Genomic DNA, 27,054 nt, shown 5'->3' with positions numbered 1-27,054 from the left:
CTCCCTGCTCCTTGGGAGCCTCCTTCTCCCTCTGCCTCTCTCTCTCTGTCTCTCATGAATAAATAAATAAAATCTTAAAAAAAAAAAGAAAGAAAAAGAAAAAGCATTTCCAGCCCCACTTTACAGTTACTGGTTTTTATCATAGTAGGTAGAGATTCTGATGCACAGTTACCTGTATAATTTTATGGCCACACACTCCACTTGTTTAGACAGTCTTTGACAGAGTATGATTGCATACACTCTTGTTGCAAAAGAAATTTTTGTGTTCTATTTCTTCCTCCTTATGCAGGTTAGGGAGGTACAGAAAAAATACTTTCTAAACCGTATTTGATTAGAAACTTTCATTCTAGGTATGTCTTGGTATGTAAATGTTTCAAGTTTCAGATTTCTAATGCCAAAAAAATGATATTACTTGAACAAAAACATTGGTATTTCAGTACATTAAAGTATATACTGGAATACCAAAAACTAGTATTGACTCTGCATATTAAAAAGAAAAATCTAAGATTTGATCAAATTCTCCCCCTTTATGAACATAAACAAAAACTGCCCCCATGTGTGTCCTTAAGCACAAAGTCTGCTTTAGTGAATATACCTGTGTGTGATTATACTTCTCTGCCTAGGAAGAGAATATTGGTTACGGTCATTGCTAACATGACAAGCAACCAAACTACACCTAGAGCTGAGGTATCAAATTCACTGCTGCCATCTGACTGGTAGATGGGTTATTTTTTTTTTCTAAGTTTTATTCAGTTGCCAACATTTAAAAATTGTTTGATTTCACATTAAAAAGTCCATCTTTTCCATGAAAATCTAAACTTCTAGTTTCTCTTGAAAACTCCGTTCTTACTTGGCAACAAAAAGCTGTCACCGGGACCCTGTCGAGAAAGAGCTTGTGTTCCCCACGTGGCCACAGCTTGCCCCCAACACAGCTGACTTGTTTAGATTGATGATCTGGGCCTGTGGGGGCATTCGAGTTTGCAAATCCTGAACTATGGGTGTACTGGATGCATCAATGCTGGGAGCCTAACAGATGCAGGAGTCTAAATGTGCAGACTATCACCCCAATAACCACCATTTACCCAATACATCCCCTGGCATAGCATCTCCAGAGTTCAGGAAACTTAATTCATATGGTAAGGGCAAGATTCATAGTGAGAATGAGTCAGAAATTATCCCTCAGGGTCTGAGGTGCCCAGGATGAGCAAGCACAAATAGTGTAAGAGTTGGTCAGGGAATGCAATAAGAAACAATGGCCTCCTTTCACCAGATCCTCTCCCTGGGACCCAAACCAAGTACTCAGCATCCCGGGCTGTCGACCATAAAGATCATGTGAGGGGGAAGCAGACTGAACCCAATATTCCATCAACAAAGCTGAAAAGCAGAACCATTACCTTCAAGCTAATACTGTTCTCTGCTCCCTTAGACTCTGGTGTGACCATCTGCTGGATAGCAACTCTGCCTCACTTAGGGTATCACATCAACTTCAACATTTTGATATTTAGATACCTTCCCAATGGATAAACTATAGCTGCTGGTAAGAATATAGTTAAGGTAATTTTTACAAGACAGACAATAGATATAAGGAAAAATATATAGTTTACTGTCGGAACGAATCAGAAATACAACAATTATATTATCCCAACTAAAGCATGAATGGAAGTAAAAATTAGGGGGAAAAGTGCCTGAATTTTATTTAAGACAAATATTGCAAAGTTGTTTTAGAAATTTGATACATCAGATTTAATCCCCTCAATGCTGGACAACGAGACCATTTGGAATAATGCTTTGTTCTAGTTTAGAGTAGATGAATTGAGCTTCTTCTTTGATGGGACAGACCCCAAAACTTTTAAATATAACTGATCAATAATCTGCCTTACTATGATTTATACCTGCTTCCTGTGCCCTATCAAAAAGTTATTAAAATTAAAATAATATCACAAATAAAAAGTAAAATATTGTGTTCTGCTGGAGCCCATGTTCTAAGGCAGCAACTATTGGCAATAATGATTTCTCATTTTACATGGGATTTGGTGAAAAAAATAAAGGAATCATATAGGCTCAAAAATGCACCTATGTTCACTTTTTATTATTTTATTTACAAGGAAACAGTCTTAAAATTAAGAAATGGAAATTCTTTTAAATGCCAAACTTAGATACTTTTCAGAAGTTTGTACATGTGAAAGGCTTAACTTTAAAAAGACAATTTGTATAACCCTAAAAAAAAATAAGCTCATTTTGCTTTTACTTCTCTCAGAGGAAGCAAACAATGCAAGCTCCTGACTTTTAAAATTCCTTTTAAAGTTTTACACTAAAACCAGAAATAACACTGATGCAAAGAGAAACTCAAATAAAAGCATTCTAATATAAGAAAGCTAGAGTGAATTTATAGAATTTGCTTTATTTTTAACCAAATTTACTGCTAAACACATGCAGAGAAAATTCTCGAATTCAAATTTTTTTGCAGGTGTGATTGTATGTCTGCAATTTCTTGGTTTTAAAAAATCTGTATTTGAAATGAGTTTTACTTCTAATTAGCAAATTATACTCATGATAGGTGTACCTCATTCCATGGATTGAACAGCTATGTAACTACTTAGCAGTAAGAACCAATCTGTAACTGAAATCCTTCCCTTGAAGTGTTAAAACTTCTGCGTGATTCTAGGCATGGCATGCAAAACAAAGATCATTAGTCCATAAACAGGAATCTACATGTCTAAGAATCATGGAGTTTTACTGTTACTTATGAGGAAATTGAAGCACGCGGTCTTGTCCAAAATGGTGATCAATGTTAATCAATCAAACAGGAATTCTATTATCCCCAAATAAAGCATGAATGGAAGTGAGGAGAATGGCTGAACAAGAATTCAAGTATCTGGACTCCAACTAAAATGCTTTTTTTCTGAACAATTTTCTGTTCTAATTATTTTTCAAGGGAAGAATATAGGAGTGGAGTGGTGGACATGGAGGGAAAGGCAAGTAAGCAAAGTGGTATTTTACACGATTTTAATGTGAGCTCCTGGCTCATTTAAATCCCAGATAGACATTCATATATAGGAAAATCATATGCCAAAGTTTTTCAATCCAGATATTAAAAGTTATACTCTGAAGAAAACAGATTATAAATAAAAAAGCAGTAATAACCCTGACAAGTAAATTTTAGTCTTAAGAACTATAAAGCTGTGTATAACTCACGTGCCTTCCTCAAGTCATTTCCTGCATATGTAAACACTCACATCTAAATCCAAAGCACTGTGCAGCTGTAAAATAAGACTGGGTTTGTTCTTGTTGTTTGTTTGCATGTTTTTCTGTCTCCATCTTTGAATGCCATTCCCCGTGGACACAGCACAATTTTAGGCGGCATCAGATCAACAGCCAGGTGAGAATGTTCTAGAACAGAAGGACCACGTGATATTTGGGGTATAGTTGAGGGGGGAAACAGTTGCAGTTATTCTCCAGATAATATCTGGATATAATCTGCGGTATTCTCCAGATACGCCCTGAATTAGTGTGTTTCTGATTAACGCGGTTTTTTTTTTTTCTTCTTTTATTTTTGGATCTCTTACTCTTAAAATATTTTCAAAGATTTGGGGCACATCATGTCTGCTACAGACAGGAACACCTTGGATTAGGACAGTTCCTTTCCATTCCAGTAGGACTTCAGCATTTATTGACGGAGACGAATATTTTGTCAAGCCATTATTTCAAAACCCTAAGGTGCAACAGCTATATCTTAAAAAAAATAAAAGATTTAGGGCGCCTGGGTGGCTCAGTCGTTAAGCATCTGCCTTCGGCTCAGGTCATGATCCCAGGGTCCTGGGATCGAGCCCCGCATCGGGCTCCCTGCTCGGCAGGAAGCCTGCTTCTCCTTCTCCCACTCCCCCTGCTTGTGTTCCTGCTCTCGCTGTCTCTCTCTCTGTCAAATAAATAAATAAAAATCTTTAAAAAATAAAAAAATAAAAATAAAAATAAAAGATTTAAATCAATCTCTTATAAGCAAGAACAAAAATATCTATCACTCAATGTGGTAAAATAAAGGAACCCTAAAGGACTTACTGTGCCCAACAATTCGTTCTCTCTGTACCATGTTTGTCCTCTCCCCTTCCTCCCCTACCCCACTCAGTTTTTCTCTCATTTTCCCCATACCCAGCTAACATTACCCCTGACAAGCGAGTGATTAGGTAGGAGAAAAATTCAGACTGCTTCTCTGAAACATGAAAACAACCTGTTGGCGGGTTGTAGTCAGTCAATAATTGGTCAATGCAGAGATACATAAACCAAAATGGCTTGAGAAAACTAACCCTATTTGTGACTAACCAGCACAGTTGATTCAACCAGAATGATCTAAATGTTTCAGTCTAAGTATTTCACATTGTCCCCCCTGGAATTTTACTTTACTGTAAGTGTATTATGCAACAAAGATTTTTGTTTACATTATGTAAAATTTGTCGTGGAAAAATACTAAAACACTCCTTCCCAGATGCCTGCAGGTAGTAAAATGATATTGTACAGATTTTCCTTTAATGCCTACCATTTATTTCCAGGTGTTACCAATCAATTATATCTCTCATTCCTACCTCGGGCAGACACTGCTGGTTGCCTACCTAATGGCAACTTCCCTCTTTGTTCAAGTTACCTCGATTTTCTTTAGGTCTCAGACAGCCTTATCCTTTCTGGAAGGGGGTGGAATGCTGATTAGTTTAAGCGCATCAGGGTAATTCCATTCTCCTGGCTGTAGTCAGCATAGGCATGGCTACATGACCCACCCTCTGACCAGTGAGTCAAATGGGAATCTCTGATTTAAGATTGTAGAGAAAGTTTTTTCCTCCCTTACATTGGGACACATGAGAGAAACCCTGTCATGTGTTTGGCAACATTGAGACACAAGAAGTCACTGAATTAACCAGTCATGGATGTGCCATCCACTTGTTTTGTAAGATAACAAAATGCCCTTTATGTTTTAGCCACATTTTGAGTTTGTTACTTGCAGCCAAAATCATCCTAGCTAATATGCTGCCCTTTAGAACAAGAAAAAAGCAAGCAGTTACGGATTCTTCCTTGCCTCACATAGGAATTGGCAGCATCTAAATAATTTAATAAGGGGTACTGAGTCTATGTGATAATGTATGTGAATGCTTCCACAAACAGAGTGCAGCCATTTAAGAATCGAGCCACATCTTATCTGACCTAACTGAAACACACATTCAGAAGTCTGGAAATAAAGCTGTATTTAGTCCATAGCTTTTTGGGGTTTTTTTTTCCCCCAAATGTCCATGCTATGTAACATGTCAATTTCAGAATCCCTTTTCTATCATTGTCTGCAAAATAACACAACAGGGTCAAGGGAATCTTCATATTTTTCTAATCAGTTGATTTTGTAGGTGAGAATGTTTTCACCAATTTAAACTATAGCTCAGGTTTAAAATGCACAAAAGATTGAACCTTGGCTAAGCAGTCTCACCATTTTCTCATCTATTTGGAATAGAACTCACAGGTGTGCTTTGAAGTTTATAAACCATGCCTCAGTACTTTTAAAATAACTTCTGGAAAATTTAAAAAGGAGAGAGTGTGAATCAGCCCGTGCTCAGGAAGGTGGGCCATGTTCATCATATTTACTATTATGACATATTAGATTATTTTCTTTCAGTGCTCGAAAGGCACACGCTTTCCAAAAGAGAAATACAGTTCTTTATATTTGATTCACATAATCCAGACCTGCAGTGTCAGTGCCTGAAACAAATTACTGTTTATATTAGAAACTTAGTTTAATAAATTAGGTCTGGTCTATGGACTGTCAAAGTCCTTATAGTCTGCAATTCATATATAACAGATGCCTTCTCCATGACTCTTAACTAGAAGTGGCCAACGTGATTGCTTCCTCCTTGCCATTACTACATTTTGTAGGTTTAGTTATCTACTGCCCACAGAGAATTAAAAACAATTTAAAAGGGCATCTGGAATAAAGTACTCCAAGGGAAAAAAATCTTTCCACACGCAATAACTTTCTGTTTAGGTCTGAGAATTATTCAATAATTGGCACTTGTTTAAATAGACCATTCAGGATCAGCTTGGTTTTCCAATTTCAGATTGAGTTACAGGACCCGTTTTTTTTTTTCCAAACTCACTTTTGCAAGTCCTAATTTCCAGCATACTTGTGGCACCACTGTGATTAACAGAGTAGCTAATTTTTATATAAGATACAAACACATTTTTCAAAAGTGCGGTAAATAATTCACCAATTTTTCCACAGATTGCTTATAAATTATGAATTCTAGCCTACTTGCCCTAGTTTAGAAAATATACCGGTAAAACAGAGGAGCAAAAAGCAGTTAACTTTCATTTATGAATTTATACAATTTAAATTTCATGAGAAACCTGGGTTCTTCCATCTTTTATGCTGTCCTCACTAGCATCCCTTTAAGTATTGGACAAAGAAACGTGTGGTTGCTCCTGCTGCTGGGATCTCCACCTCTTGCATTGTCTTCACTCAACACAGGAACAGTTGTGGCATAAAAAGTTAATAATGACGCACATGTATGAGATCAAATAATAAGACCATGGCAACTTCCATCAACTCACATCAACACTCACAAATTCAGATCTATGGACAAGCTCACCACCCGTTTCTCCCTTTTTAAGCTCTACTTTGAACGTTAGGATGCATTTCCTTTGGGTTGTTTGGCCAGCAAACTCTCAATTCTAGAATTTCCAAGCAAAGGATTAATCAAGCATATTGTATTAGCTCACATCTTGAGACCTAGACAGAGAAGGTACTCAGTGACCTTTAACACTGATATCACCACGTTGACATTTCAATAAAGAAAATTATTCTTGGTGTGAAAGGATTTCCTTGTACCACCACCACCAAAAATATCAGGCACAATTTTTAAAATCTTACTGATTTAAAGCATTCTCAGTAGACACTGCATTTGTGTTAAATAGAAAGGTATTAGCCCGTTCACACAATGAAACGCAGGTACACAATCCTCAGGGCCTCCTTTACCACCAACACAACGATTTGTGAATATGTAATCTTATTTTAAATTTCACTCTTGTTCTTCGATCTTTCAAATGATTATAGTTTTCCTGGAGTGAAAATAACTTAAACTTACTAGACTTTTTAATATCTTTACAGCCAAACTGCTACAATTCTCACTTTGCTAATCTGTAATTCTCACAGAAGAACTGGCAGCGCTACCCGGCCTTTAGCAAGGACCCTGGAGTGAAATCACTTAAAACTTCCTCTATTTTAATTTCAAATGATATACTCTGTATATAAAGCACACAAATATGCTCGATCAAATCATTGACATGTACCTGCGGTATTAACATTTCTTCTCGATACCCTCGGGCTGTGGACAGTCATGCATCGGGAAGACTTGGCCGACTACAGAACCAGGACGGGGCTCAGATTTCTGGAACTCTCTACCCTCACCTCACTCCTCCGAAGGCCCAGGCATTTTACGTGATTTGACTAAGATGCCACAGCTGAGCTGGGGAAGCAACTGGCTTTGAACCCACGTATGTTACCTTAGTTTGTTTTTCGATCCTGGTTGCCCATCAGATCACCTGGAAGTTTTGCAGAAATAACATCTCAGACTGACTCTACATTCTTAGCTGGTCTGGAGTGGGCACCAAGGCTTGAGTATTTTTCTTTAATCTCCTTGGTGATTCTGACATGGTCTAGATTTGGAACCACTGGACCACTGTTCTTTGTATCACAATTTTATATTTCAAAAAATCAGAATTATATTTCCAGATTTATCATCATCCTTTCACAGCCTCTTCTCTAAAAGCAGCTGACAAATGTATTTGAATATTCAGAGAATGAAGCTGAAATTTGAAAAGTAAAAACTTCGTTTCATAAGAACCCAACTGTACAGGACCCCCGAGGAACTAGATCATGGCTAGGCACTTGGGTTTAAATAGACACACTAATCAAAAGACAATATTAACATTTGCTCTTAGCAAGAAAGTCAAGGGAGAGAAAACATCGAAGTAGAGGATACACAAATATTTAGAAAAACTCAAAATCGATTTTCTCCTAGAAATCTAGATCTATAATAGATTGCAAAATATCGAATATAATGACAAACTTAAACATCTTCCCCAAACTAATAATGAACTCACAAAACAGGTAGAAACCATTATCTTTCATATATAATAGCCATAGTAACATGTTGCCATTTTTTGCCGAATAAAAATTATATTTCCTCCACTGTCACATTTTTTTTAAATTTAAAATATCCTGTGTCAATGAGCATTTTAGGAAACTAGACCCTCTCATTCTCTACTGATGATAATGTTAAGTTGATACAACATTTTCCCCTTGGAGGCTATGATGGTTAATTTTATCCAAATTAATTGGGCCACGGGATGCCCAGATAAGTGATTAAACATTAATTATGGGTGTGTGTCTGGAGGGTGTTTCCAGAAGAGAATAACATTTGAATTGGTGAACTGAGTAAAGCAGATGATCCTCCCCAATCTGTGTGGATTTCATCCAGTCCATTGAGGCCTGAATAGAACAAAAAGACCCAGGAAGTTTGCACTAACTCTGTCTGTCTCTCTCTCTCACTTTCTCTCTGCCTCACTGTTGAACTGAAGCATCAATTTCTTCCAGCTCACGGAGCTCCTGGTTCTCAAGCCTTCAGACTGACTGAAATTAATACCACGGGTAACTCCCAGATTTTGTCTTACGGTTGGTGTTAGTTTATCCCAACGTACTAAGTACTTAGAACGCTTGCTACACTTCTCCCTACGGAGAAAAGCATAAAGGCTCATGAGAGCAACTAAGGACCCACAGTAGGTTGAACTGGCTCTCAGGTCACAATAGAAGAAAAGGAGAAAAAATGATATTGAGTGCCTACAATAAACTCAGCCCTGGACTAGATATTGTTTCATCCATCACCTAATTTACTCCCCTCTGCAGCCCTATGAGATGCATATGACCCCAGTTTCCCATTTTACAGGTGAAAACACTCAGGCTCAGAGCAGATGACCAATCTGTAGCTAATGAGCCAAACCTATGGCTTCAAACTCCATGCTGTTTCCCTGTACCTCACTATCCTCCCCACAGCGACGGAAGACACTGCGATGCCCAACTTCAACCAATAACTTGGAAATTCCCGTATCTTGGAGGCCAAATGGAGATTCAGATCAAAACGTAACCAGAGCACCTTATTGTGATAGCATCTGGGAGCCACAAGTTTCCGAAGGAGCAGCTTCAGGCACTCATCTTACCGGCCTCCCCGTGGGCGAAGCAGCACATCGTCAACCCCTCTGGGCTGCTTGGGATGAAGTCTTAGTGCAAATCACTCCTTCTCAAATCATTTGATCTATATCTGATACTTAAAATATCTGATACATGAAATTTTATAAACCCAAAGAACATTCAAGGAAAATTTGCCACCTCTACAGTGTTAAATAAGGGCTCAGAAAAAACTGATGTTTCTACACCATCTTGATTCCAGATTTTCACCAAGAGCCAAATGTAAGCAAAGGAAAACACGAGTGCTTTGACTTTAACATCAGCCTGCAGGAAAGACCTTATTAATTAGACTGTCAATTTGCAACTCATGATATCTTTTATGTTTCTTAATATTTCCAGTATAGGCCTGAGAACTTGAATAAAAATAATTTCTCTTCAAAACTATGATCTTTTCTCAGGGTGCCTGGGTAGCTCAATCAGTTAAGCATCTGATTCTTGATTTTAGCTTAGGTCATGATCTCAGGGTCATGAGATTGAGCCCCCTGTCGGGCTCCTACCCACCGCCTCCCCCCCAGGCCCACTCGCAAGCTTTCTCTCTCTCTAAAAAAAAAAAAAAAAAAAAAAAAAGATCCTTTCTGATTGTATGTACTTAACACAATCTAAATGTTGGTTTATTATATTCAAATATTAAACTCAAGCTAAGAATACACAGTGAAGCAAGTTAAGAGTCCATATTATATTTTTAAACACAATCTAGATTATATGTAACGTATTATTCCACTTAGAATAGTCCAATAAATAACACTGGAGTATATCAATAGTGATTCAATTAAATTATTTAAAATCAATGACTACTGATAAAAAGGAAGTGTTTTATTCTTGCATCTAATGTTCTACTTCACTGAAACAATAATTAGAAACCTTAGAATTATCTTTTAAGAATGCAAAATATTTCATTATTCTGAAACTCAATACTTTATTCTCAATAGGGCTATGGGACAGGGAAGTCTTCAGTTGCTCAGGCTCAATTTGCAGAAAGGTGAAGAAAGACCTTCCTCAATCCTGTCACAGGACCAGAAATCTCCAGTCTCAACATCATTTCTAAAATATCCCTTTAAAGGACAAATATTGTAATTTCCCTGAAGTGCTCATGTCGTAGAATAAATCAATCCATTTCCATAATTTCTTTTTTTTTTAAATATTTTATTTATTTATGTGACAGAGACACAGCGAGAGAGGGAACACAAGCAGGGGAAGTGGGAGAGGGAGAAGCAGGCCCCCCGCCTAGCAGGGAGCCCGATGGCTCAATCCCAGGACCCCAGCGCCACGACCTGAGCTGAAGGCAGATGCTCAACAACTAAGCCATCCAGGCACCCCTCCATAATTTCTCACCTGACACTGCAGTGGTCCCTGAGGGAACAGGACATACCATAAGCCATTGTGATAGGAAAAGCATATTGTGGTACCACAGTGAGACCTTAGATAGGCAGAATGAAGGAGCAGGGTTTTTTTCAATTGGTGAGTAGAAGATTGTAACACTTTCTTCATTTGACATGACAGCTTAGGACCAGACTGCAGGTGCTTCATTTAAATTTTTTTCTTTTCCTTCTCTTAACTTTCCACTCCTTTGTTGTGTTATTGAGCATTAATCTTTTACACCCATATTTCTTTTTTTAAGATTTTTTTTTATTCATTATGAGAGATAGAGAGAGAGGCAGAGGGAGAAGCAGGCTCTCCATTGAGCAGGAAGCCTGATGTGGGGCTCAATCCCAGGACCCTGGGATCGTAATCTGAGCCAAAGGCAGACACTTAAATCACTGAGCCACCCCGGCACCCATATTTCTTTGTAATGCTTTCAGCATCCTTCTTTCTTCAGCTTCTTTGTAATTCAAAGTCATGTCAATAGACTTGAGTGTATTCAAACACTCTTGAATAATCCTGAGGACACTGCCCTGAAGTAGTCTTGGAATGATGCTCATAGGAGAACTTTGGTGTGCTCTTTGTACAAATTAGAACAGAGGAGGATGTGGTTTTCCTGTTGCTAAAAAGTTAGGCATCATTTTGCCATTACTTTCTATCTTCACCTATCACCAGCATTTTTCAAAATTTTAATTGTAGGTCGGCACATGTTCACAATGGTAAAAGTAAAATGTGTTCCTAACACAAACGTCAAATGAAAGTCTATAATCTTTGAAATAACTTATAGAAAATGAATCATGCTACTTTATTCATTTTTAGCTTTCTTTATGCTATAATCGCAAATACTTAAAAGACAGCTGGTAGAAACCGACTCCAAATGAGAAATTTATACTTTACATTTTAGTAAAATAAGTTATTTTAAAACTTGGTCCCATGTTTTCTTGAACACCTAGGCACATCCCTTGTTTGAATTTTCATTGGAACTCCCTTCTGAAACAATACTAGCCTAACTATGCAATATTTTAATGAATTTAACCTTTTAACAACTTCTAAAGGTACCATCTAACCTGGTTCCTTAGCTTTAATACTTACAATAAAATGAATAGGTTAATTTTTATTTAGCTGCCATTTTCTCTTTTTACTTTAAAACATTGAAAATAAATAATTGGATACTTTTTGCTTTTCTCCTGGTTATATCTTTGAATTCCCTAGATTTTTATCTTATTATACACCTAATCAAGCTCAACATCATGTACCAGCCCTTTGAGGCTCTCATTCTCCAAGTGTCTTAAGTTTGGCATAATTTTTTCATGAAAATATGGATTAAAAGAAAATGGTCATGGAAAATATTAATATACGGTACATTCTCACCTTTGTATCTGCTGGGAGCAGAATCTCCATAGTTTATTACCATGTTTATTAATATTCAACCACTATCATCTAGCCTAAGAAAGAATTATAATTATATATTTTTGGTTAACAAAAAGTAAAAAAAAAAATCATCATCATAGATGTGTCTCTGAGGTTAAGGGAAATAAGTAATGCCCTGAGATTAAAGGAAATAAGTAATGCTCCAAGACAAATAAGGAATTGAAACCAAAGATATACATGATGAGTCAGTTTAATTTTAATTAGGCATGTCCTACATCGGTCTAAGAAGTATTATATGGCAAAAGGTCTGGATTCACTGTGTTAAATCACTATCACTACAGGGAGAAAAGGTAAGGTTAGGGACAAGTATCCCTTAATTCAAATCAATTAAAACAATTTTGGGGACACAATTTTGGGGAGCATCTTCCCAAAAGGCACTGTACTAGTAGAATCTTAATTTCTCTCTCACTCTGTCTCTGTCTTTCTATCTCTATCTCTCTCTCTCACACACACACACACAAAGATAAATTACTATTCTTGCTCCTACTTAGTCTGAAGTCCAAGAAATACATGTTAAAAAGTAATTGTATGTCAGTCCTACCCAGAGACACCATGACAAATCAGACAAGGTCTCTGTTTTAAGGAAATCACAGTGTAGAAGAAGGAGATGGATGAGTGATCTCACTATAGTTGTTCTGACATATTCTACTTGTTGGAATAAAAATAAGTATGTGGACCCCAATAACACAAGATTCCCTATGAGAGGTATAATGAGAATAATTAAGTCATGAGAAATAACCAAGTGTTCATCACATCATGTCCCCTCCTTAATGCCCATCACCAGATTACCCCATCCCCCCCACCCACCACCCCTCCAGCAACCCTGAGTTTGTTTCCCAGCATTAAAAGTCTCTCATGGTTTGTCTCCTCTGATTTCTTCATTACATCTGAAACTAATGATGTACTATATGTTGGCTAATGGAATTTAAATTTAAAAAATTCACTCAGCAACAACAACAAAATAACTGAGTAAATCAGTGACCAATGTGTCAGCTTTGTGAAAATACTCTTTTAAGCTTTACATGGGTTATCCCAACTGAACTCTGATAACAACCCTACCCCCATTTACTGATAAAGAAAATGAGGCACAGAGAGTTTCAATAGCCTCTCCAAGGACAGTAAGGGGCGGAATTAGGATGTAATAAAGGAATTGTGTCTCCAGAGATTGTGTGTTTAACCCTACTCCTTCTCAAAATGCAAGGACATTGATGGGAAGGAGAATTCATGATGGCAGAGGTCACTGGTGATGGTTTTTGATGGGGGTGGCCTATTTCCTTCATTGAACAAATATTTACTAACAGGTGGGCACAAGACACTATGCTAGACACCAGGGATACATTGGCAAACAAATAACAGAAATACATCAGATAGGCCAACTTGATGCATAGGTAGGGTTTCAATAAAAAGAGATGAAGCAGGGTAGGGATTAGGGATTAGAAAGTCATTCCCCTGTGAAAATCACTATATTTGCAAATGCACCAAAATGGAAATAAGTGATTGCTTCCACATTTAACTGCAGAAAAGATATGAATTATATTTAAATTCCATCTTATTTATTTTTTGAGTATAGTTGACACAAAATATTACATTAGTTTCAGGTGTAAAACACAGTGGTTCAACAGGTTTATACATTATGCTATGCTTACAAATGTAGCTCCCATCTGTCCTAATACATTGTTATTATAATATCATCGGCTGTATTCCTTATGCTGTGCCCTTTATTCCCATGACTTATTCCACAACTGGAAGCCTCTATCTCCCTCTCCTCTTTGCCCATTTTTGCCCATCCCTCTTCCCCCTCCCCTCTGGCAGCCATTAGTTTGTTCTCTGTATTTATGGGTCTGATTCTGTTTTCCATTTATTCATTTTTTCTTTAGATTCTGTTTTAAGGGAAAGGAGGAGTGGGGAGGCAAAAGAAATCTTTGGACCTTGTGGTCAGTAGCCTCTAAAATGGCCCCCAATAACCCCCACTTCCTGATATTCATGCCTTTGTGCAGCCCTATGCTTGAGTGTAATAAACACTGAATGACTCACTTCTCGTGGACAGAACATAGCAGAACTGAAAGGAGGTCACTTCCGATATTAGGTTATAAAAAGACTATGGTTTCCATTTCACATTCTCTCTCTCACTCTGTCCTGAGGCACTCACAATGGGGGAAACCAGCTACCACATCATGACACAGCCTTGAGGAGAAGCCCGTGTGGTGAAAAACTGAAACCTGCCAACAACCAGCTGGGTAGTGGATTCAGCTGAAAGTACATCCAGACCTACCCTCCCTGCCTGACCCTTGGCCAGCTGAAGCCTCAGATAAGACCCCAGCCCCAGCTGACAGTTTGACTACAACCTCATGAGTCAAAAACTAATCTACACCCAGATTCTTAACCCGCAGAAACTGTGAGGTAATAAATATTAGTTGTTTTAAGCTGCTATTTTAGAGTTATTTGTTACTCAGCCATAAATAACAATTAAAACATCTTTCTACAGAACTTGAGCCTCTTCCTACAATATTCCACTTTGAATACACAAATTTGCATCATAGAATCCTATTTCATAAATGACCCTTACCAAAATGATAGGAAGGCACTCAGAAGGGAAGAAGGAAAAGAGAGAGATGGGTAAGAAGGGAGGGAGGGAGAGAGCGAATGAAAGTTCTGGCAAAGGCAACTCTGAGCGTATCCTCTGGCCCAGAGAGAAACTCCGAACTTAAAAATATGAGGTTGTATATGCAGAGTCTGCCCGGATATGAGTGGCATCTAAGTTTTGTAGGCATGTATGGTGTTCCTGGTGTTTACATAGCTTTTGTGTATTATTTTCTGTTTTGTAATGCTTGCACTTTGAATTGGGGGACAGTGTTGGCTGAATCAGTTTGAAAGTGTGGCCATTTCCTTAGTCGACATTTATTCATTCAGGATTGCTGCTTCTTAATTAGTTATTTGATTAATATTATCTGTGGCCCAGAAGTTCAATCAGAGATACACCTTTTTTTTTTATAGACAATCAACAACATGTAGCAACTGATGTAACCCAGCATGTATGGGTAGTTAGAGTGGGCACTATTTATTTGCTTTCAAACTGCTGAGCAGGCTGAACAATAGGCAATAAGTCATTTTGTATGGCTTTTGTGGGACTTGAAAATAATTTTGACTTAATGGAAACTGATTCTTTGTTGGAAGCCCTGCCAGGGAAGCAATAGAAGACCCACATGGTAAGTGCCCCACACAGATATTCACGAACGATAGAGTCACATTTAACTTGAAAATTGGGTGGCAAGGGTCAGCCTGTAGTGTAGAATTAATAGGTGGTGTCTCACTAAGACTCTTCACCTCCTGCCTCGAGAAAACTTTCAAGGTTTCTACAGATAAAGAAAGGGACTCAAGGACCAGAGACACCTCAAATATGTAGATGACACTGTCATCTTTTGCTTAAGCTAAAGACCTTGAAGCAATGGTGAAAGAATGTAACAGAAGAGCAAAGAATCTGGATCATTATATAAAAGAAGCATATGCAAAATCACATCGAGTACATACATTCAAGAGGGAAAACTGGCTGCAAAAAAAATTAGGCATTGCAAAGAAGTGTTTGTTGAGGCCATATGGTGCACATTGTTACAACCCAGAAAGGTTCAGAAAGCAGAACAGACCCTTGTTACAGTCTCTGGGAAGCTGAAAATGAATAGTTTTCCACAATTAAAGAACTATCTACTAGAAAGAGAGATAGGATACTAGCACACTCCTGGTTTTGGCAACTCTAGCAAAAGCACACACATGTAACCCACTGAGAGAGAATAAAATTTGTGTAATAAAATAAGAAACACTTTGAGTATGGTACTATATGAAGAGGCCAAAGACAAACTTGTAGTAGCAGACAAGGTAGACAATTATGGGGAAGAAAAAAATCTGGCCTCCCTTGGAGATGTGACACATTAGAGGTACAGGATGAGCCTGTTACACACCCGTGCAGACAGCTCTTCCCAGAAGGGTCAAAGAGACCAATTAGGTCCCTTCATGAACTCATATCTAAGCCTCTCTAAGTTTATGTGGTTGAGAATCATCAAAGGACATACAATGAAGACGCAAAGGCTGATTCTCTTATCTCCTCACATAAGCCTGGACTGTGGTTAGATTTCTTTAAACTGCTCCTGCCCTAGACTTGTATCATTACTACTTCCTCCTTGGAATCAGAGGTATGACAAAAAAAGTAATATCAGATGCATCAGGTTCTTTGTCAACATGAATGGCAAAATTTCCCAGTGTCTTGAAAGATACAGGATTTTTCTAGGATCTTTAAAATATATAGTTTCTCTTGAAGTCAAGTGAGTAAGCAGATATTGAGATAAAGATCACCAAAATGAGGACCCTCTTCACACAGTATCAGTGAGTAAACACTTACTGAGTATACTCTTTCATATGTCAAGCCTGGTGCTAGTGTTCATGGTGAATGCAACAGAAAAGTCCCCTGGATAAACTTTCAGTTCAGCAGGGAAGGGAAGGAAGATGGACAAATAAGTGATGACAAATTAAATAATTACAGTTATTCAAACAGATGTTAAGGAGGTGTGTAAGTTGCAGTGGAAGTGTATAACAAGTGTATCAAACTAATTGGAGGATCAGGAAAGGTTTGTATAAGTGAGTGCCTTCTAGTGAGGTCTCAAGATTGAAGAAGAGATATATTCAGGCAGCAGGGGTGTGTGTGTGTGTGTGTGTGTGTGTGTTTTTTCACAGATGTACTTACACACAAGTCCATAGGGAAGCAGGGGACAAAAAGAGAATAAGAGAAAGGAAAAGATCTTGAAACCATCTGTGGAGATACAAGAAATACAGTATTGAGTATAGAAACAAGGAAGTGGTACAAAGTGAGACCAGAGAACGTGTGAGGTCAGATCATGCAGGATGTTGTAGGTCAATATAAAAACTTTGGACTTTATTCTGACAATAATAGAAAGCCATGAAAGAGGGTCAGCTGAAAATTTAGCTTCTCTTTCCCTGAGAGAGATTACGGGACATAAATATTTGGTAAACCTCTAGCAATTCTCTGCAAATGACGTAAGACTCTGGAGGATGGGATCCATATCAAATTCATCCCCGTGTTTTACATTGTGCTTCTCAGGGGAATAAAGCAGAGCCAAAGTTAGCCCTATTGCAGCATAATAAGCCACAGTGCCTGAAGAAAAGAATGAGTGGATGCTATTGGAACTCAGCTTGGGAAAGGTCACTTGTAAAATGGAATCCATCTTAGTTTCCTGAAAGACGTTACCTGAAAGGATGGGAATAGTAGTCTAAATAATGGCCTCCAAATCCCTAAAACCTGTGAATGTCATCTTCTATGGGAAAGGGACTTTGCAAGTGTGATTAAATTGAGGCTCTTGAGATGGACAGCTTATCCTAGATTAACCCTAAGTGTAGTCACATAGGTCACCATAAGACGGAGGCAAGAAGATCAAAGGAGGAAAAAGGCAAAAGTGCCAGCAGAAGCAGGGCAAGTAAAGGCAACATGATGCAGTACCATGAGCCACAGGATGCAGGTAACATCTGGCAGATGAAAAAAGTAAGGAAACAGATTCTCCCCCAGAGCCTCCAGAAAAATTCAGCTCTGCTGTCATCTTGAATTTCACCCTGTAAGACTTATTTCATATTTCTGACCTTCTGAACTGTAGTAGAATAAATTTGTGTTCTTTTAAGCCACTAAATTTATGGCAATTTATTGTAGCAGCAATAAGGAACTAATACAATAGGTATGATTTCAATAGAATAGGTGGAAAAAGTACAATATCACGAGGGTGACTATATGCCCCAGATTGCCCAAGGAAGTCTCAGGTACTATCCCAGCTTATTTATTAACAGTGTCCCCTTTATCTCCTACAAGTGCCCTGGTTTGGATTATAAGCCTGGACAAACAAAGATGTTGAGTCAGGTGTTGGGAATAGCAAGCAGGACCAAAGGGACATTCACATGGAAGCAGCATCTGCCTTCTAGTCCAGGCCCCATACAAAACCCATCTTATGAATAACCACAGCAACACCTATAAAAGCCTCAAAACTACACATTGATTGATAATATTGCTTAAAAATTTGTTCTTAAATAAGTGAGAAGAGGTCAGGAAGAAGAGACTCCTAGATAAAGACAAGACTAGAAGGATCCAGACTCCCACAGTCACGACAGTACTACAAAGAGGTGATCATTGGAGTCCATGAGATGGTGAAGGATAATCATAAGATGCACACAGCCTGGAAGATGCAATACCAGTCAGATAACCTATGAGCACAGACAACCTATCCAAGGTTTTAAGATGGCTTGAAAGTGAAGATGCCATGTTGTTTGGAATTCTAAGAGGTAGATTTGAAATTTCTGAGGGGTTAGAAATAACTCTGGATTAAGTTTCTGTTCTAGGGACCCTCAGCATTCCAAACCCAAGCTAGTTTCATCCCCTCCCTACCTTCATGTATGAGACCTACTTTTGCCACAGCAGGCTGTTTGATTCGTGCTCTTGAGCCAGGCTGCTTCCATTCCATGAGCCAGGCTGCTTTCACCTCTTGAGAACCAACAACAATGCCCACGTACATTCCTTTCATTTAAGGTCAACTGTACTCCGTTAAAAACTCAGAGTTCAATCCAGCAGATCTCCTCATTGTCCCCCAGACAGATGTCCATTATCCTTTGTATCACAGCCAATATTCTCCTGCACTTGGAATACCTACCTTCTGTCTTCTCTCTCACCCAATCCCACTCACCCTCCACAGACAAGCTCATGAATCCTTTTAGGACTACTCCACAGGCCTCTTGCCTCTCTGGATATCTGTTGCAACTATACCCAACTATTAAGCCATTGATTGTGTCAAGCATTGCCCTGGCCAGTGGCACACACTGGTGAATTGAAAGATCTAGTCTCTGCCTTTAGATGAATAGCCAAAAATCAAGACGCAAACAAGAAGCACATATCATAATAAACGTTATGGGGGAAATAAGTAGGAGTCAAGGATAGAGAATATTTGGTGGGGGGGCAGGGCACTGACTTAACCAGGGCAGTTACTGATGAGGTGACATTTAAGCCAACATGTTGAAGAAGCCCTCAGCCCCTCAAAATCCATCAAGTACAGTGTTCACAGCTAGTAGAATGTCAAAATCAGAAGGCGAAGCTCTGACCTAATGTAACCACCTTAAGAGAAAACAAAAGAGAATTCCAAAACTCTGAACAACTTCCCCATGATTGCACAGCCTGAGGTGGATTCAGAACTGTAACATGGGTCTCCTGACTTCCAGTCTGAAATCAGGATCACACACCACCTTCTTTATCTAATCATCTCATGCAATTTTTGGTAAGCAGAAATTCTGTATCTTAAACTTAATTTTGTTTCCAACAACTCTGCATATATAAAAAGGCACTCAATAAATATTTGCTTATTATGATGGAGTTTTCCCCCTGTAACAGTGGCCATGTTTTGCTTCTATGTTCTGGGCATTTCTACTACAGCACACATAATAGTGGGTTGGTGCTAAACAGTATTATATAGAAAGTGCCATGGCACCCACATTTCCACACAATGGAGGAATTCTTATTTTAGCTCAGATCCAATATGGATTCACTCTGCCCGCCACTTGGAGCAGATCCTGATACCTTTTGTTAGTCCACCATCACCAGAACATAAAGGCAGCTGGCCAGGAAATAGAGGACACATACAGTACACAGGGGTATTATGCTCTCACCAGTCAATTCTGTATTTCTCTAGTAAGCTCACTCTCCATCTCTCCCCTATGACTATTTATGATCTCCCATCAAATTTCATTTTAGTCCACAACCAGCAAGTTCCAGACTCCTCCAACTTCATGAGAAAATAGAAGCCCTCACCTGGGAACTTCCGATCTTCCTAACCCCAAACCTTCCAGCGTTCTCTATTTGCCTTCCCCTCGTCCTCCTCCTCCTCTCTCAGCACCCCTCCTGGCCCCTTACAATTGAGGATGTGACCTTTCTCTTGCCAAAGTCCAGGCCCTCAGCATTTGTTCTGGGTCCCATCCTCTCCTACCTTCTCACCGTTTCCAGAACCTCTCTTCCTTCAGTTATCCCCTCTGCCATTCAAAGCTTCAAACTCTCCCGCTCTACAGTCATTATCTGAGCGTTCAAGTTCACACTGGTAACTACCATCGTAACCAAACTTTCACTGATGCCTGTATTCACCTCCAGCATCCACATCGCTTCTGTTTCCTTGTATAGCCAAGCATCTCAATCATCATCATCATCATCTATATAAACTGTCTCAACTACTTTACTTCCTATTCTCTATTTTTTTAATTTTACATCGATAAAACTACTTTTGATTATATCAAATACACAGTAATTTTTAAAAAGCAAACAACAAAGAAAAGTATAACAAAAAAGGTAAAAAGAACCTGAAAATCTGTCTCCCTGAGTTGGTCAACACTAACGTTTCGGAAAACCCCTTTTCAAGCTTCAATTCATATATCTGAGCCCAGTCATAGCTATAATTTTACATACATGGCATCATATTCCATTATGATCACCTTGTCTAAATGCAGTTTACAATTTTTCTTCTTTTCTCTTCATCCCTTCCAAAACAACAACTCACCCCACGGAGGGAGTCAATACTAACCTAGTCCAAATCCTTCTTACAAGTCCTCTTGTTCGTTCAATTGCTTGCAAAGATACATGTATATATTAAACAGGTTTTCTAAATCTTTCTTACCTCCAATAACAGTAGATGGCAAAGATTTCTCCAAGTTAGTGGATATACATCACATTGATTCTTTTTTTTAAGATTTATTTATTTATTTATTTTAGCACGGGAGGGGCAAAAGGGAAAGAGGGAAAAACACAAACCGACTTCAAAATGAACTTGGAAGCCTAACATGGGGCACAGTCTCACAACCCTGAGATCACACCCTGAGATGAAACCAAGAGTCGGATGCTTAACTGACTGAGCCACCCAGGCACCCCTCACATTGATTCTTTTTAATGGCTATATAATATTTCATCATAAAAATGTAGCACAAATGATACAACTCTGTAGTGACAGGCATTCATTTTATTTCCAGTAGAGGTATGGGGGGCACTTATTTGTTTCCTGAGGCCTCAAACTCTACTGCAAACTAATTATCCTTGTACATATATCCTTACATATTGGGTCCTTTACTCCCATGGAATAGATTTCCAGAAGTGGGAATGCTTGTTTGGAGGTTATGTATGCATATTTTTATTTTTGAAAGATATCACCAGGGGTGCCTGAGTGGCTCAGTCAGTTAAGCATCTGCCTTCGGCTCAGGTCATGATCCCAGGGTCCTGGGATCGAGCCCCCGCTTCAGTCTCCTTGCTCAGGGGGATGTCTGCTTCTCCCTCTCCTTCTGCCCCTCCCCCTGTTTGTGCTCTCTCGCTCTCTCTCTCAAATAAATAAATAAAATCTTTTTTAAAAATCTTCTGAAAAAATAAAAATAAAAAATAAAATATATACCAGATTGTTTTCTCAAATAGCTCCAATGTATCGGAGATTTATGATAATGCCCTTTATTCTGCAGCCCCTCCCGAGTAAAGGCTTAAAAAGCAATAATTAAGATTCTAAATTCTAGGCATAATTCTAAAACTTCTATATATATTAGTTCACTAATTGAGACCCTGTGCGGTTAAGGAATTTTCCCAAGGAAACACCATTAATCAACAGAAAAGCAGTGATTTAAATCCAGGCTATTTGGTTTCATAGCCCATGTTCTTAATCTTGTGCTAATTTTGCTTTAACTTTTTTGTCAGTGTGATGGGTATAAAGCGATATGTTCTGTTCCTTTAATTTCATTTATTTCCTGACTATTAAAATGGTAGAATTCCTTGTCAAATGTATATTTCTCACTTAGGTATGTTTTCTAGTGAATTACTTATTTATATTTGTATAAGGGGTTAATTTGGGCTGCCTTTCACAGAAAGCCCAAGTAAGAGTGACATACAAGGATTTGTTTTTCTTTCATATAAAACCAAGTGCAGAGGTGAGTAGTCCAGCCATGGTGCAGTGGCTTCCCAAGGTCACCAGGGATCTGGGCTGCTTTGAGCTCCCTCCTCATTCCTTCTTGGGGTACAACCTCATCCCAGGCTTACAGGGTGGCTGCCGAGCTCCAGCTAATCAGAGAAGAAAGTGAAGTGCGAAAAGGCAAAAAGAATTTTCTCAGAGGCTCACACAGCAACCTACGCTTATGCCCCTGTGGCCAAAACCACAGCACAAGGACACTTGAACTGCAGTGGAAGATGCAGTTCCTTAGCTGGAATCAGGATGCGCTGAATGAAATTAGAGCTGTAGTCATAAGGAAGGGGGAGAGAGAATAGACATTGGGTGGAACACCTGGCCTTCAGAATAATAGTCTTTGCTCATTTTTCTATTGAGTTGGCTTCTTATTATGAATTTGTAAAAACTCTTTCTCTATGTAGATATGAATCCTTTACTTGCCATCTGCTTTGCATATATTTTCTCTGTATTTCTTTTGTCTACAGACTCACATACCCAGCCAAGAATTATCAGGGCACCAGGGGGCTTAGTCTGTTAAGCATCTGCCTTCCACTCAGGTTATGATCCCGGGGTCCTGGGATGGAGCCTAGCAACTCCTGGGGCTCCTTGCTCAATGGGGAGCCTGCTTCTCCCTCTACCTCTGCCCCTCCCCCATTCATGCTCTCTCTCTCTCTCTCTTGCTCTGCACTCTCTCTCTCTCAAATAAATAAATAAAATCTTTTTTTTTTTAAAAAGAATTATTTAGTGAGTCCCTTCTAAATGTCAGACAGTGCTCTTTTCCAAGACTAAGGAGGCAGTAGGGAACAAAATCAGCAGAAAATCCCTGGAGTCAGGGCGCCTGAGTGTCTCAGTTGGTTAAGCATTTGCATTTGGCTCAGGTCCCTGGGGTCCTGGGATTGAGCCCCATGGAGGGGAGGGACCCTCCTCAGCAGGGAGTCTGCTTCTCCTTCTCCCTCTGACCCTCCCACCTGCTTGTGCTCTCACTCGCTCGCTCTCTCTCAAGTGAATAAATTAAAAATATTTTTAAAAAATCCCTGGTTCTTACATTCTAGTGGGAGAATTTACGGACCAATAAATAAATAAATAAAAGCAAAAAGCATGGTGGAGTATGTAGTAATAACTCTGGTGAAGAAAAATAAAGCTAAAAAGGAAGATGGGATTGCAGAGATCAAATTTTAAGTAGCTCATCAAAATCAGCCACCGAGAGAGTGACATTTGTGAAAAGACCTGAAGGAAACGAAGGAATATTTAAGCCATCAAAATATCTGCTGGAAGATATTTCCAGAAAGGAGAGCAAGGGCAGAGTAATAGGAGATACCTTCTAACAGGTTAAAAGGAGCATAGTATATACCGTGGTATAGCCACTGTAAAAAAATTGACTTTTCCTCTTGTTGATGTGGATACCATTGGAGGATTTTACGTGAAGTTATATAATCTGAATTACATTTTAAAAGGATTATTCTTCCTGATTTCAAGCTATACTATAAAGCTATAGTCATCAAAATAGTATCATCCTGGCATAAAAGCAGACATATAAACCAATAAATCAGAATCAAGAGGCCAGAAATAAACCTTTGCATATAAAGTCAACTAATATTTGACAAGGGAGCCAAGAATACTCAGTGGAGAAAAGACAGTCTTTACAACAAATGGTGCTGGGATAAGTGGATACTGCCATGTGAAGGAATGAAACTGGACCCATATCTATACCACTCACAAAAATTAACTCAAAGTGGATTAAAGACTTTAAATGTAAGACCTGAAACCAGGGAACTCCTAAAAGAAAACATAAGAAAAAAGTTCCTTGGCATGGGTCTTGGTAATAATTTTTTGGATATAACACCAGGCAGAAAGCACAGGCAACACAATAAAAAATAAGTGGTATTATCTCAAACTAAAAAGCTTCTGCACAGTAAAAGAAACCATCAACAAGTGAAAAGAAAACCTACCAGATGGGAAAAAATATTTGCAAACCATATATCTTGTAAAGGGTTAATATCCAAAATATACAGAGAACACCTACAACTCAATAGCAAAATAATAATAATAGTAATAATAATAATAACCCAATTTAAAAATGGGCAAAGATCTGAAAAGATTTCTCCAAAGATGATATATGAAAAGATACTCAGCATCACTAGTCATCAGGGAAATGAAAATTAAAACCACAATGACCAGGGATGCCTGGGGTGGCTCAGTCGGTTAAGCGGCTGCCTTCAGCCCGGGTCATGGTCCCAGAATCCTGGGATGGAGTCCCACATCGGACTCCTTGCTCAGCAGGGAGCCTGCTTCTCCCTCTCTCTCCCTCTGCTTGTGCTCTCTCTGTCAAATAAATAAAAAATCTTTAAAAAATAAAATAAAATAAAGCTCTTCCCTTTAAAAAAAAAACTACAATGACCAGAATGATGTATTACCTCAGGTCTGTTAGAATGGCTATTAAAAAAAGACAAGAGCTAGCAAATGCTGTCATAGATGTGGAAAAAGGAGAACTCTTACACATTTTTGGTGGTATTGTAAATTGATGCAGCTACTATGGAAAACAACATGGAAGATCCTCAAAAAATTAAAAATAGAACCAGCAGATTATCCAGCAATTCTACATTTGGGACTATATCCAAAGGAAACAAAAATACTAACTCAAAAAGATGTCTGTACCCCCGTGTTCATAGTAACATTATTTATAATAACCCAGACATGAAAAAAACCTACATGTTCATTAGTGGATGACTGGATACGAGGTAGTGGTGTATATATATATATATATATATATATATATATATATATATATATAAATGGAATATTATTCAGCCACAAAAAAAATTAGGAAATCCTACCATTTGTATCAACATAGACGAAACTTGAAGGCATTATGCTAAGTGAAATAATTCAGACAGAGAAAGGCAAATACTCTATGATATGATCTCATATATGGAAAATATAAAATATATATGGAATATATATATATATATGGAAAATATAAAAAAGAAAAAAAACCCAAACTCATAGAAAAAGGCATCAGACTTGTGTTTAGCAGAGGTGAAGAGCGGGGGAGGGGGAACTGGAGGAAGGTAGTCAAAGGCACAATCTCCCAGTTACAAGATACGTAAGTACTAAGGATATAACGTACACCATGATGACTATGGCCAACACTCCTGTATGACATATAGGAAAGTTGCTAAGAGAGTTAAAGGCTAAAAGTTCTCATGGCAAGAAGACTTTTCTTCTTTTTTTCCTTTTCTACTTCATATATATATATGAGAAGATGGATTTTAGCTGAACCTATTGTGGTAATCATTTGACAATGTATGTAAATCAAACCATCATACTGTATAAACAGTGATGATATTAATTATTTTAATTAATTTAATTTTAGTTTAAAATTAAATTAAATTTTAATTAAATTACTTTAATAAATTAAATAAAGTTTAATTGAATTAATATTAATTAATTCCGCCAATAAAATGGAGGAAAGGGATTACTCTGTGTATTGGAATAAGGGAAAGAACACAAAATGGGAGCCACTTAGGAGTTTATAGAAGTAACCTAGATCAGAGTGTATGAATGAATGACAAGTGTTTGGATTTTGTACATATTGAGAAGATAGATCATCTAGGTTTACTGAAATTGCAGGTGGGTTGTAATTGAAGACAGCCCAGAATGACTCCAGGATTTTTGGCCTGAGCAACCAGAATGATAGAGTTACTAGAAATTATGTTAGGGAAGTCTGTAGGTGGAGTCGATTGGAGAAAAGGAGTGCTGAGAATCTGGTCAAAACTGGATATGTAAATTTCAGTTTTCATTAGGTACAGGTTTTCCAATGTGATGAGATTAGGTGAAATCTAGACCATGAATATAGTTAGAGAACAAAAGAGATCCGAAGAACTGCTAGTGAGGAGGAAGGAAAAACAGAAGTGTACGAGTGCTCTACCTGGAAAGTAAAGCCACTTATATTGTCTCAATTACCATCAATATGCTAGTAACAATCAACTTCTATCTCCAGCAAAGATGCCTTTCTTCCAACAATCAAGATGCTTCCCCACATCTCCAACTCAACACAATGAGACCTTTAGAGTACTTTTATTTACCTACCTCTCCAAACCCCTTCACTCCTAGGTTTTCCTAATGTTTTGTGCTGATGATTGAAGACTGTAATTAAGTTTCTTGTAGTATTTATCATATTTATCCAAGAAATTTCACCTATCCTTTATGATGTACATTCTTAGGTACTCTCTCAGTTAAAGCATATATTCTGCACATTTCACACGTCTCTTCTTATCTTACCTTTTCTCAGAGTCTCAGTTTTACTTATATGTTGTCTAACTACGGCATTTTTCTCAAGTATTTTTCTGGGATGAGCACTCAGATAATCTTTTGTCTGAATTACTTGTATGTCCACATGTCTATATTGCACTCTAAGAAATCAATGATGCCATGGGTGGTTTAGAAGTTTAGGGTTATAGTACTGATGTCCTCTGTATTGTTACATGCACAGATTGTACAATGAGCAAAAATAGATGCTTTGCAATAAATTTACCATTCTTTATCCAAAGGATATGAAAGAGAGTCAGAACAGTAGAAATCTCAGCAGAGTTACTAAAATTCTCCAAGATTAAAGGAGGTACAACTTTTGAGATCCCAAAACCCTTACCCTGGGAGATGCACAGTTTTGGACAATTATTACTTACATTCATATATACACATGCAAACACCAAAATCTGGAGCAACTCTGCACATGGCCTTGATTTCACTAATGAATAGATTGGTGTCCCCTTTTCAGAGTTAGAGTTGGCAAACCAGTTAATTGTATATATCATGATCTAATCTATTATCCATCTGGCATTCATACAGTGCAGTGGTCTCCAAATTTTTATGAGCATGAGCCTGTACAAACATACGTGTATGGGGGTAGCTGAAAAAAGTTTTTGCAAATAATACCTTCACTATAGAAAATGCTTTGTATACACTCTATCCCATTTCTTTAAATTACTGGTTGCTCTT

This window comes from Mirounga angustirostris, unplaced genomic scaffold (assembly GCF_029215605.1).
Source record: "Mirounga angustirostris isolate CCGP_5_RB_7025 unplaced genomic scaffold, mMirAng1.0.hap1 SCAF_3, whole genome shotgun sequence".
Taxonomy (NCBI): Eukaryota; Metazoa; Chordata; class Mammalia; order Carnivora; family Phocidae; genus Mirounga; species Mirounga angustirostris.
The sequence above is the reverse complement of the archived record's forward strand: the minus strand, read 5'-3'. Positions refer to the sequence as shown.